The 11,240-nt window shown below is 45.0% G+C and overlaps 4 non-coding genes across 4 annotated transcripts; 1 reads left to right on the forward strand and 3 right to left on the reverse strand.

The window, feature by feature from the left end:
* The first annotated feature begins 669 nt into the window (after positions 1 to 669).
* Positions 670 to 833, forward strand: LOC115072159. The gene has a single exon (XR_003851224.1). It is a non-coding gene; the product is annotated as a U1 spliceosomal RNA (small nuclear RNA).
* A 5,593-nt stretch (positions 834 to 6,426) lies between these two features.
* Positions 6,427 to 6,500, reverse strand: Trnan-guu. The gene has a single exon. It is a non-coding gene; the product is annotated as a tRNA-Asn (tRNA).
* Positions 6,501 to 7,778: 1,278 nt separating this feature from the next.
* On the reverse strand, positions 7,779 to 7,942 carry LOC115072154. The gene has a single exon (XR_003851220.1). It is a non-coding gene; the product is annotated as a U1 spliceosomal RNA (small nuclear RNA).
* A 452-nt stretch (positions 7,943 to 8,394) lies between these two features.
* Positions 8,395 to 8,467, reverse strand: Trnav-cac. Its single transcript has one exon. It is a non-coding gene; the product is annotated as a tRNA-Val (tRNA).
* Positions 8,468 to 11,240: the final 2,773 nt, after the last annotated feature.

The raw sequence follows: 11,240 nt of genomic DNA on the forward strand, positions 1-11,240 counted from the left end.
ACCTGACGCGACGAGCATTGCACGAAAAGGAGCACTGACACACATTCAGGCAATACAATCATACACATAAAATGAAAATGAATAAAATATTTTAAAAAACCTGACACAAGTCTGCACACTTTTGTTATACTTAATAATTATGAAAAAAATTATCTGAGACTGGAAAGATAGCTCAGCGGTTAAGAACATTGAATGTTCTTGCAGAAGACCCGGTTTCGAACCCGGGTTCGAATCCCAGCACCCACATGGCAGCTAACAACTATAACTCCAGTTCCAGGGAATCCGACAGAGCCTCTTCTGTCTTCTGTCGGCATTGCACGACACAGGTGCACTTACCTACATGCAGGCAATACACTCATACACATAAAATAAGAATAATAAATAAAATATTTTTAAAAAGTTATATAGTGGAGCCATAGCGCGGCCATGACGTCACACCAGGGGCGTACCCTATGCAGATGAGGGCACGCAGGGGCTGCCGCGTCCACAGCCGCTTCTGAAACTCGAGGGATTTCGCGTGGCGTGGCAGAGAGAGCGCGGCCGTGGGCTGCAGGGGGTGCGGGAGGCACGTGTGAGGCCAGGGAGGCCCGAGAGTGCGCGCAGCCGAGTGACCGTGTGTTGAGAGTGTAGGGAGAGAGGGTGTGTGTCGGGGCTGTGGGCAGAAAAGGCATACTTACCTGGCAGAGGAAACACCATGATCAGGAAGGTGGTTTTCCCAGGGTGCGGCTCATCCATTGCACTTGGGATGTGCTGACTCCTGCGATTTCCCTAAATGGGGGAAACTCGACTGAGTAATTTGTGGTACTGGGGGACTGCGTTCGCGCTCTCCCCCTGGCTTCTGTGGTTTAAATATAGGCGTTCATAGGTATTGGTTTTTGCTTTTAATCCTGGGTTCAAGTCCGTGCAAAGGTAAAATGAGGCCTCTCAATGTCAGCCTGGTCCAATGACCTGAGAAGACTTCGGCCACTCTGTCTCCCGGCATGCTGCCTTCCTACACAGGCGAATCTCCAGGTCAGTCTTGTGCCAACAAAAGGCCACACACTCCGGTGCACTTGGAGAGCTAGGCAGTTGCCTCCTGGTCAGGCCCATTCGCTCATCTCTGGGAGACAGGCGGGAGCTGGTAGCTTTCCAGACAGCAAATAGCTTCATGCTGAATTCGAAATGAGCTACCGTCCGAGGATACAAGAAAACCATCTGATCTGCAGTTTCCTGGAGTTCGGTTATTCTCAGAGAATGGTTCTGCTGAGTCGGTCCCTTCCCGGCAGTCCCCTGGTGCTTCTGCGGCCCTGTTGTCTCAGGGGTACATGGCCCCCCGACAATACACACCTGTTGTCCTGCATGCCTTTATAGTCTAACTTGACTTCAGCAACCTTTGCATATTGGGGGGGGGGGAGGGCTGAAGGCGCTCCTACCGGGGGGTCGCGGGAAGGGCGGAGGTCCTCGAAGTATGTTCCCGGTATGTGAACTCTGCAGCTGTCTGCAAGTCATACCCTCTCCTGAGACAGGACATATTTTTACGGGCTTTAGCTAGCAGTGGGTCTTAATGTGGCAGATGCACTTTCTCAATTAATCTGGAAGTAGTTAAATATCTTCCAATCTTCATCATCTTGAATGTTGGCAGTTTGGATTTTACCCTATAGGTTCAAAGAAACTGTTTATTAAAAAAAAAAAAAATCCCCCTTCTCCTCTGTGTTCCTGGGGAGGGGGTGATTTATATTTCTCTGAAGTTTATTAACTCTCTGCCATTTCCATTATGTAGTTAAGTGTATTGTAATGTTTTTCCAGAACTATTTTTTCCAGTTTCAACATTTAGCCTTTTATTATTCCTATTTCTTGGTAAGATTTTCCATTTTAAAATTTAATATGGTTACAGCCAAGTGTGGTGATGCACATCTTTAATCCCAGCACTTGGAAGGCAGAGGCAGGCAGATGTGAGTTCGAGGCCAGCCTGGTCTACCTAGCAAGTTCCAGGCCAGCTGGGGCTGCAGGGAGATCCTGTCTCAAAAAAACCAAAAAAACCAACCAACCAAACAAACATATTTTAAAAATATTTTATGTGTATGAATGTATTGCTGGCATGTATGTAAGTGCACCTATGTTGTGCAGTGCCAGCAAAGGTCAGAAAAGGGCATCAGATCCTCTGGAACTGGAGTTATGGATGATTGTTAGCTGCCATGTGGGTGCTGAGAACCAAGAGCTGCCAGTGCTCTTTCTCGCTGATCCATCTCACCAACCCTTGGTTATATATTTTTAATATTCTCTTTCAGTGTGTAGAATTGAACCCTGGGCCTCATGGATGTTAGGCAAGCACTCTACCACTGAGCTACAGTGGAGTACCCTCTTCCAGCCCCTTTCCTCTATTATTCTGAACATTGTTATAATTATGGCTAAAATTTTCCAGTCTCGTTTCCAATGTTTATTATTGCTGCAATGCCAGAGATCAAGCCTTACAGCTCTGAGTGTGCTAGCCCTCACCACTGAGCTATAGCCCCAGTCTTGGCTCCAACACTGAATGACTAGGCTGTCATTATTCTCACAAAGTTTTCTTATCTCAAGTACACAGCAGTATTAGGATAATCTATGTAGAGTAGTAGTGCATTGTATTGTGGGTATTGTGAATGGAACACAAAGAGCACATGCATGTGTTGCAAAAACATTTAAATTTTTTTTTTTTAAGTATGCTTGGTTGACATCAACTACAAAGTCTGTCTTTCCTAAAATGGATGGGAGGGCAAATCTCCCTTCAGTTACTTAGCTTTAGCTAGACTGCATGAAGTCTGCCTCCCCCAAAAGCAATTCAGGGGGTCCGTTAGAAATTTGGGAAGAATTCTTCACAGTACTTGGAACTTCTATTCAGTGGTGGGTTTTTTTTTTCCTTTCTAAGATTTTCACCAGTTCCTTGATTTTGTCGTTGCTGTGGTTATCCTCTATTCCTGCCATACTCGGGACAGTTCAATTTTGTATGAGAAATTATCTGATCTGAATAGGGCAGGCTCCACCAAAAAAATCACAAACTGGAACACTCACTAAGTGCTCTTCTTTCACATCTGCCTGTTTTTTTGTTTATCTTCAGATGGTTTTCTCTGAAGTGCATCTCCTCCATTTGTAGTTATGTCTGAGAGTTTCTGTGGGGGGCAGGGGATCAACAGAGACTACCAGAAACAGCACATTCTTCCTTTTGACAACCAAGTAAGATGAGAGACAGAGGATGTGCCTGGGTCACACCTTCCCCTCTCCCCACTCACCAGCCATTGAGGTCCATTTTATTGAAGTTTCATAGAGGAACTATGCAGGGCAAGCAGCTACTGGGAGGAAGGAGAGATTTTTGAGTTAGGATCCAAGAAAGCAGACAGGATGGAGGATACAGATGCATGGGGAGGGGCTGGGACTTTTCAGAGACAAAGATAAGAACAGTCCAGTGTGTCAGGGCAAGCATGCCTAGGATTTTAGCTGGTATCTGGAAAAGAGAGAAAGGGGGGAAAATAAACTTTTTGAATTATAATTCAGAAAAGAGGGAGGCTTAGCAGAGAAAAACCTCATCTAGAGGGGCTGAGGCTGGCCTGGTAATTAGTAGAGGTAGGGGTATATTATCTCAAGGGAGTGATCATTCCTTCCTTAAGGGGGCAGCTCCAGATAACCAGTTTTCTGAGATGTTCACCTGACTTTGTAGACTTTAAAGAACAGTTCCCTATATGACCAAGTTATAAAATACACTTCCCCAACCGGGAACTGAACCCAGGCCATGGCAGTGAAAGTGCCAAATCCTAGCCACTAGGCCACCAGGAAGTGGGTAAATCTTGTGGAGACTGTTCAGATGGTGTCTGGGTGATTCTACCCTTCAAGGCATTACTCCTCTTTCTTGAGATGATCTAGGGAGTTAAGTTCTCCAACTTTTTTCTTTTCACACACAAAACACCATAAGTTCTGCCTCACTAGAAAGGCCCACCGGAAAGGGCAACTTAGTGTGTCATGGCCAAGAACTCAGTAATGATCTGGAGATATTCCTTTTCAAAATTACAGTGTGCCTGGGGAAAGATGGTGGCAGGAACTGGGGCAGTGGTTGGGGTTGCTGGGAGGAGGGGTGGGTGACAGGGACTAGGACCAGAAAGGGCTGAGCCCGGAGTCCCAGAATCTCCTATAACTGGATCCAGATGTGTACAGATGGTTGTCCTCTTTTAAGCAAACTCAGGTGCCTGCAAAAAAGCACAGCTGTTCCTCTTAAAACCTTTCTAGACCTTCAGTGTGCCAATCCTATCTAGGGCTCTTTGATTATATATTAAATATTTTATTTATTATTTTTATTTTTTTATGTTTGAGTGTAATGCCTGCATGTAGGTAGGTGCACCTGGGTTGTACAGTTCCTGCAGAGACCAGAAGAGGGTTATCAGATCCCCTGGAACTAGATTTATAGATGGCTGTTGGATGCTATGTGGGTGCTGGAAATTGAACCCAGGTCCTCTGCAAGAGCAGTCAGTGCTTTTTACTGCTGAGCCATCTCTCCAGTCCTGGGTTAACCTTATCCTGCCAGTGCTTAGAATAACCAAACTAAACTGATAAGGAACAAAGCCTTTGAACTTTTTTTTTCTTTTTGTCTTTTTGAAGCAGGATCTCCCTGTAGCCCCAGCTGTCCTGGAACTCACTATGTAGACCAGGCTGGCCTTGAACTTACAGAGGTCCTCCTGCCTCTGCCTCCCAAGTGCTGGGACAACAGGCATGGGCCACAATGCCCGGCTTGAACTTTTAAATATATATTCTTAACTCACATCTCATTTCTAGTTAGGAATTCATGTTTTCCAATCAGTCAAGCATGAATGCTTGTGTACAGTTTTCTTTTCTTCCAATGACTGAATTAAGGCAACACTCCCAACCTCAGGGCTCTATTAACAACACTCACTCTATTTAATTTATGGCCCTCCAGGGAGTAGGGTTGACCTGTCATTTTTCCTTTTCTGGTTTGTTGGCTGTATCCTCACTTAGACACTTTCTGCCCTGTCCTCCAGCTCTAGGAACATGTCCGAGATGCCCCCTCCCCCCACTTCACACCCAGCTCCTCTCCAGGGTCAGGAGGCCCAGTTAGTCTCAAAACCACTCACATTAAGCAGTTGATTCACATTCTGTCTTCCTCCCACCTGCTGGCAATTGAAATCTGTTTTCTGTCTCTATAGATTTGCCTGCACTGCATATTTCAAATAAATGAAATAATACAATATGTGACCTTTTGTGTGACTTATGATATTATTTTCAAGATTTATATTCTAATAACTTTTCATTCCTTTTATGGCTGAGTAATATTCCTAAGTATGTGTTATGGTTTGGATCATAAATGTCTACCAAAGGCCCATATGTTAAAGGCTCTGTTACCAGTCTCTGATGTTAGTGCCAAGCAATAAAACCTTATGGAGGTTAGGTTTAGTGAAAGGAAGTCAGGTTATTGGGAGCATGCTCATGAAAGGGATAAAAGGGGATAATTGCTTCCCAACTGGCACAAGGTGAACAACTTTGCTCCACCATGTGTTCCCTGCCATCATGCTGCCTCACCACAGGCCCAAAAGCAATGGAATCAATAAACTATGGATCAAAACCACTGAAAGCACAAGCTAAAATAAATCTTTCCTACTGATAGGGTGATTAGCACAGGTATTTTGTCACAATAACAGAAAACTGACTAACACAGTCTGGGTACGCTACATTTTGCTTATTCATTTATCGGTGAAGGTAGTGGTGATGCTTGTACAAAACTGTGAATCATATATTGTAAAAGTTCAAGGAGCTGAGAATGTAACTCAGTGATGGAGCACATCCTTAATTTATATGAGCACACACACACTACAACAAAAAAATTCTAAAAACAAAGTTCAAGTATCACACAGATTTTCTGAAGTAACTTGGCTCTTGTAAATTTTCATACTCTAATTAAGAAATAATGTCCCTATGGTAACATTTATTTGTTTATTTATTCATTTATTTATTGAGACAGGGTCTCCCTGTAACCCCAGCTGGCCTGGAACTTGCTATGTGGACCAGACTGATCTGAATCTCGTAGAGATTCGCCTGTCTGCGTCTGCGTCTGCCTCTGCCTCCCGCGTGCTGGCATTAAAGGTATACCCCACCACACACAACCCTTGAATGATATCTTTAAAAACGTAAAATATCGCCGGGCTTGTGGCGCACGCCTTTAATCCCAGTACACAGGAGGCAGACGCAGGCGGATCTCTGTGAGTTCAAGGCCAGCCTGATCTACATCGTGAGCTCTGTGAGTTCCAGGACAGCTGGGGCTACAGGGAGACCCTGTCTCAATAAGAGCAAAAATAAAAAAAAAAACCAAAACATCATTACTGAACAATTGCCCTTCCACAACTTCCACAAGTAACCGCTGATGTGTATGTACAACAACAACTAGCATTTACAATATCCCCAGAAGCCATACGTCCCCGAATGAGATCGAACCACCAACCTTTCGGTTAACGGCCGAGCGCACTAACCGATTGCGCCACGGAGACACAACACCATCGCTTTGACTCATTTCTACAAGGAGCAAGTAAATACAAACCTGCACCAGATGGACGCACCTTTTCCAGAACCTTACAGACTATAAAGCGAAGAGGATGATGAGTGGGTGGATCGCGCTGGCCCGGTGCTAGGATTTCGCTGCCGGTCCCCGGCCTCCCGCGCCTCCACTCTCAGTGGGCGGTGCTGCTTTCGTCCTAGTCCGAACGGCCGGAGGCAAACCCCGTTCTCTAACCGAGTGCGTGGGTTAAAAGCAAACGCGAAGACCGGAGAGTTAGTCTCCGTGGGTGTGAGACCGCGCAGCACTACCAGGTTAGCACCGAGGTCGCTGTGGGCAGGACGCAGGACTCTCATCTCTAGAGCATCAGTCGCCAAGCGGCCCAGACATACAGCTTAGCCACACACATTTTTGGCGGCTTTTGGCAAAATTTAAGACTTTTTTTTTTTTTTTAACCGCTCTATTCTCGGACAGCTACAGGTCCTCGTGTTTTCTCTCGTGTCTTTCTTATTTTTTCACTCCGCACAATTCTCATCTCTAAACCCGCCGGTGACTCGGACTCTCTGTTTTTCGCCCTCCTTCTCCCCCTCTGGCCTTTTTCCAGCTCCCGCTTCATCCGAGCCGGGCGAGGGGAGCACGCAGCCAGGGGCCTGGCCAAGGAGAAACCTCCGGCTCCAGCGCTCTAGTTTGGGATTTCTCACCAGAGACTCGAGAAGAGGCAGACCTTGAGAGGCGGCGCGTACTCAGGTATTGAAGGAAAAAGTACCCGGGCCTTTGGAGTAAGGGTTGTGGAAGGGAGAAAAAAACCTGCACGGACGTCGCCTGCACCGCATGAAATTATGACGGTCTTGAAGAGGGGACACTCAGTGAGACAGCGAAGAGAGAGTGTGCTGGGAAACTGGAATCCACCGCCCTCTTGGCTTAGAAGAAAAACATTCCATGTTGCAGCCGGGCAACTTGCTGAAGTCCGGAAGAAATGATTTGGGGAAAAAAAGGGCTCCCCATACAGAGTGGGCCTTAAAAGTGATCGGATTGAGTTTAAGGAAAAACTACACTGCAAACGTATAAAAATAAAAATATTTCTTTCTTTCTTTCTTTCTTTCTTTCTTTCTTTCTTTCTTTCTTTCTTTCTTTCTTTCTTTCTTTCTTTTTTTTTGAGACGGTCTCCCCCTGGAACTCCCTATGCAGACTGGTCTCCAACTCACAGAGATTCGTCTGCGTCTGCTTCGGAATGCTGGGATTAAAGGTTTGGTGACACATCCCTACTTGTCGTAAAAGGAGAGCGCGAACGCAGTCCTCCATTACTATAAATTATGCAGTCGAGTTTCCCGCATTTGGGGAAATCGCAGGGATCAGCACACCTCAAAAGCAATGGATGAGCCTCGCCCAGGTAGAACCACCTTCCTGATCACCGTGTCTCCCCTGCCAGGTCCGTACGAATGAGTCGTTCGTGGACATAGCAATAGCTTCTCCTAACCTCACACTCAGGGTCACTCTCCTCTCTCCACCCGAACCTCTAAAAGACTGCCGGGGCGCTAGTTCACTTGAAAATCCACCCGCCGGCGGTGCTGCCTGTAACCACCACTTGCGCTGCTCCCTGGCTCTCACTTTCGCCTTGGTGGGTACAGTGGACACAGACTCTCTCTGAGCACGTTTTGGGGGAATTTTCAATGGAAGAGCAGAGCCGCCTGAAAGGCCCAATATGGGGGTTCACTCCAAGAACAGGTCGAACTCAACATCCTTTGACTATATGGTATCGGAGCCACAGCCCCAGAAATTGATGAGGTCTTTTTGATAGTGTGATAATCACAGGTTGGACCAGTGTTTTTTTTCCCCACCCCTTATTGAAGATAGGAAAATTTCTTTCTTTTTTTTAAGGAAAAAGAACCTGTTTCCGCCCGGTTTCGAACCGGGGACCTTTCGCGTGTGAGGCGAACGTGATAACCACTACACTACGGAAACCACATGGGATAGGATGCAGAGTAGGAGCTTGAGGGACTTGATCTTCTTTCATCTGTGGTTTCCATCAATTTCTACGAAACCCAAAGGCACTTTAAAATTCAACAGAAGCCCCAGGGATCCCAGCGATCCCTCAGATAAGCAGATCTCAGCGCGCGACAGCCCTGGTTAGAGTCCTGCGCCCACCCTAGAGCGAAGGCCCAGGGACGGCACACTATGGCTTCGGATTCGTTGCTCACCAGGGTTTCCTGCTCCAGGAGTACACAAGTGTCCTCTGGGGCAGGCCCCCTGCTTTGAAAGCTGCAGGTACCGGCAGCCTTAGGGTGTAGCCCCAGCTCCCGGCACGTCTCTCCTGGGAGACCAGCAGTCAATGATCTTCATCCCTGACCAAAGATCCGTGCGTCCTTTCCTCCCAGGAATCACAGGACCCTTTCTCGGTCTCTGCTCTCCCTGTGTTCCAGGCCTTCTGGTCTGCATAGTGAGTTACAGGCCTGCTGGTTTGCATAGTGAGTTACAGGCCATCCAGAGCTATATAGTGAGACCTGCCTCAAAAAAAATAAATAAATAAAAATAAAAAAATTAAAAAAAAAATAAATAAATATAAATGAAAAAAATAAAGGGACAGTCTTGAACTTAAATTCCTGATTCTGTGTTTACAAAATACACAGTAGTTGGCAACTGACTTAAGCTGCTTATGTTCTGATATCCTTATCAATAAAATTTCAATTATAGAACTAAATTAATCTAATTAAATGATACATAATTTGCTTTATTAAGAATTTGATGAAAATATGTCAATCAATAAATGTTGAGTGTCCTGCCTCCATTTCCAACAGCCTCTTTCCTAGGGATTGCCTGCATCACAGTCACAGTGTATTTGTAAGAAACCAAAGTTCTTGGGAATATGCACTTTATGGAAATACACAAATAGTTCTGTTAACTTATAGGAAAATGAGAGCTAGTGAACACCAAGATACTTCACAAAGTAGAGAATCAGTTTCTGTTGGTTATGCCTTAGGGCAGATATCTTAGGGTCCTCAAATCTTAGAACTAAGAGGCTTTAGAATAGTATCAAGGAAAGAATCACTTTGGAATTAGGAATGGGACATATTATTCAGGTCATAGGTCATCGTCAATGGAGAAATATGTGATGGAAGTCTACCGAAATTGAGTGGGAACAAGAGAGAAAAGGGTGCAAACATGTTTAAGAAAACATTATTATAAGTTTATATTTGAGAAAAAAAAAACCCTAACATTTTCTCAACATGGTATAACAAAAATAAACCTCCTTGGTTTAACAACAAAAACATCCTTGTCAAATGAGGCTATGCATAAAGTCCAACCTGCTTTGCATCATCAGTGGCCCTCAAGGTTGGAAAAAGAAAAAATAAGGTGTTGCTTATTTTTGCCTAAGAGACCATTATTAATTTTATGCAAAACGGACTATTGCTAAGAGCTTAAGTCAGACAGGCAATCTTGCCAGCCAGGATACAGTCACAGAGGTGGAGGAGCATCTAATAAATCCTACCACAAGCACTGAGATGGCTCAGCCTTCACCAGAGAAGCATCTACGATGTTCACAGATTTCTATGTCAATCTAGAAAAGAGGCATCACTCACGAGATTTCCAGCTAAATTACTCCTGAAGATCTTGTACTCAGTGAATGTCTGTGTGGCTGTTGGGAATAAAATTAAACTTATCTAAGTAATAATTTTTTTTTGTCTTTTTTGAGACAGGGTCTCCTTGTAGCCCCAGCTGTCCTGGAACTCACTATGTAGACCAGGCTGGCCTCGAACTCACAAAGATCTGCCTGCCTCTGCCTCCCCAGTGCTGGGATTAAAGGCGTGCGCCACCACACCCAGCCAGTAATAATTTTTAAAAAAAAATTTTTATCTTTATGTGTATGCATGTATTGCCTGCATACAGGTAAGTGCACCCATGTTGTGTAATGGTGGCAGACAGAAGAGGTTGTCGGAACCTCTGGAACTGGAGTTATGGACAGTTGTTAGCTGCCACGTGGGTGCTGGGATTCGAACCCAGGTCTTCTGCAAGAACAACCAGTATTCCTAACTGCTGAGCCATCTCTCCAGCCCCCTAAGTAATAATTTTATAGACTTCTCTCGAAAGAAATTTCAAGGTCTTTAAGTTCTACAAGTAACATATAGAACATTGGTGGAGTGGCAGCACTTAATTGTGACCACTGAAGTCTCTGAGCACTGTCTTACCTACTATAAGCTTAATGAGAAGAGATGCCCGACATGGTGGCACAGCACTCGGGAGGCAGAGGCAGGCAGATCTCTGTGAGTTGGAGACCAGCCTGGTTTACATAGTGAGTTCCAGGCTAGCTGGAGCTACAGGGAGACCCTGTCTCAAAAAAATATTAAAAAAAAAAAAAAAAGAAAGAGAGAAAGTTCTTCCTCCTCAGATGGAGTCTTCTGCTCAATGACCTCTCCGTCTCTGTTCATCCCATCTTCTTTACCTTCTGGTGGAACATTTTCTGATGAAGAACCTCTTACAGCTTCCTTTGAAAAGATGCAGAAGAGACATTTCTAGGCCAGGCTTTTCTCTAGTGCTTCCTAAAAGGAAAATTAGTTTTAAAAAGGGAGATTATTCAAGGAGATTCCAACAGGAATCATGAGTGGAATCTATAGCAAAGTCAAAGAGTGAAGCCTACAATGTGACCTCCTCAGCCCTGAGGATCCACATAACCCATGGGAGAAAGAGTAGCAAAGGGAGTCGCTAAGGCAGGAGGAAAAGGAAGTGTATCAAAATAAAA

Source organism: Nannospalax galili, unplaced genomic scaffold (assembly GCF_000622305.1).
Source record: "Nannospalax galili isolate Female #2095 unplaced genomic scaffold, S.galili_v1.0 scaffold22, whole genome shotgun sequence".
Taxonomy (NCBI): Eukaryota; Metazoa; Chordata; class Mammalia; order Rodentia; family Spalacidae; genus Nannospalax; species Nannospalax galili.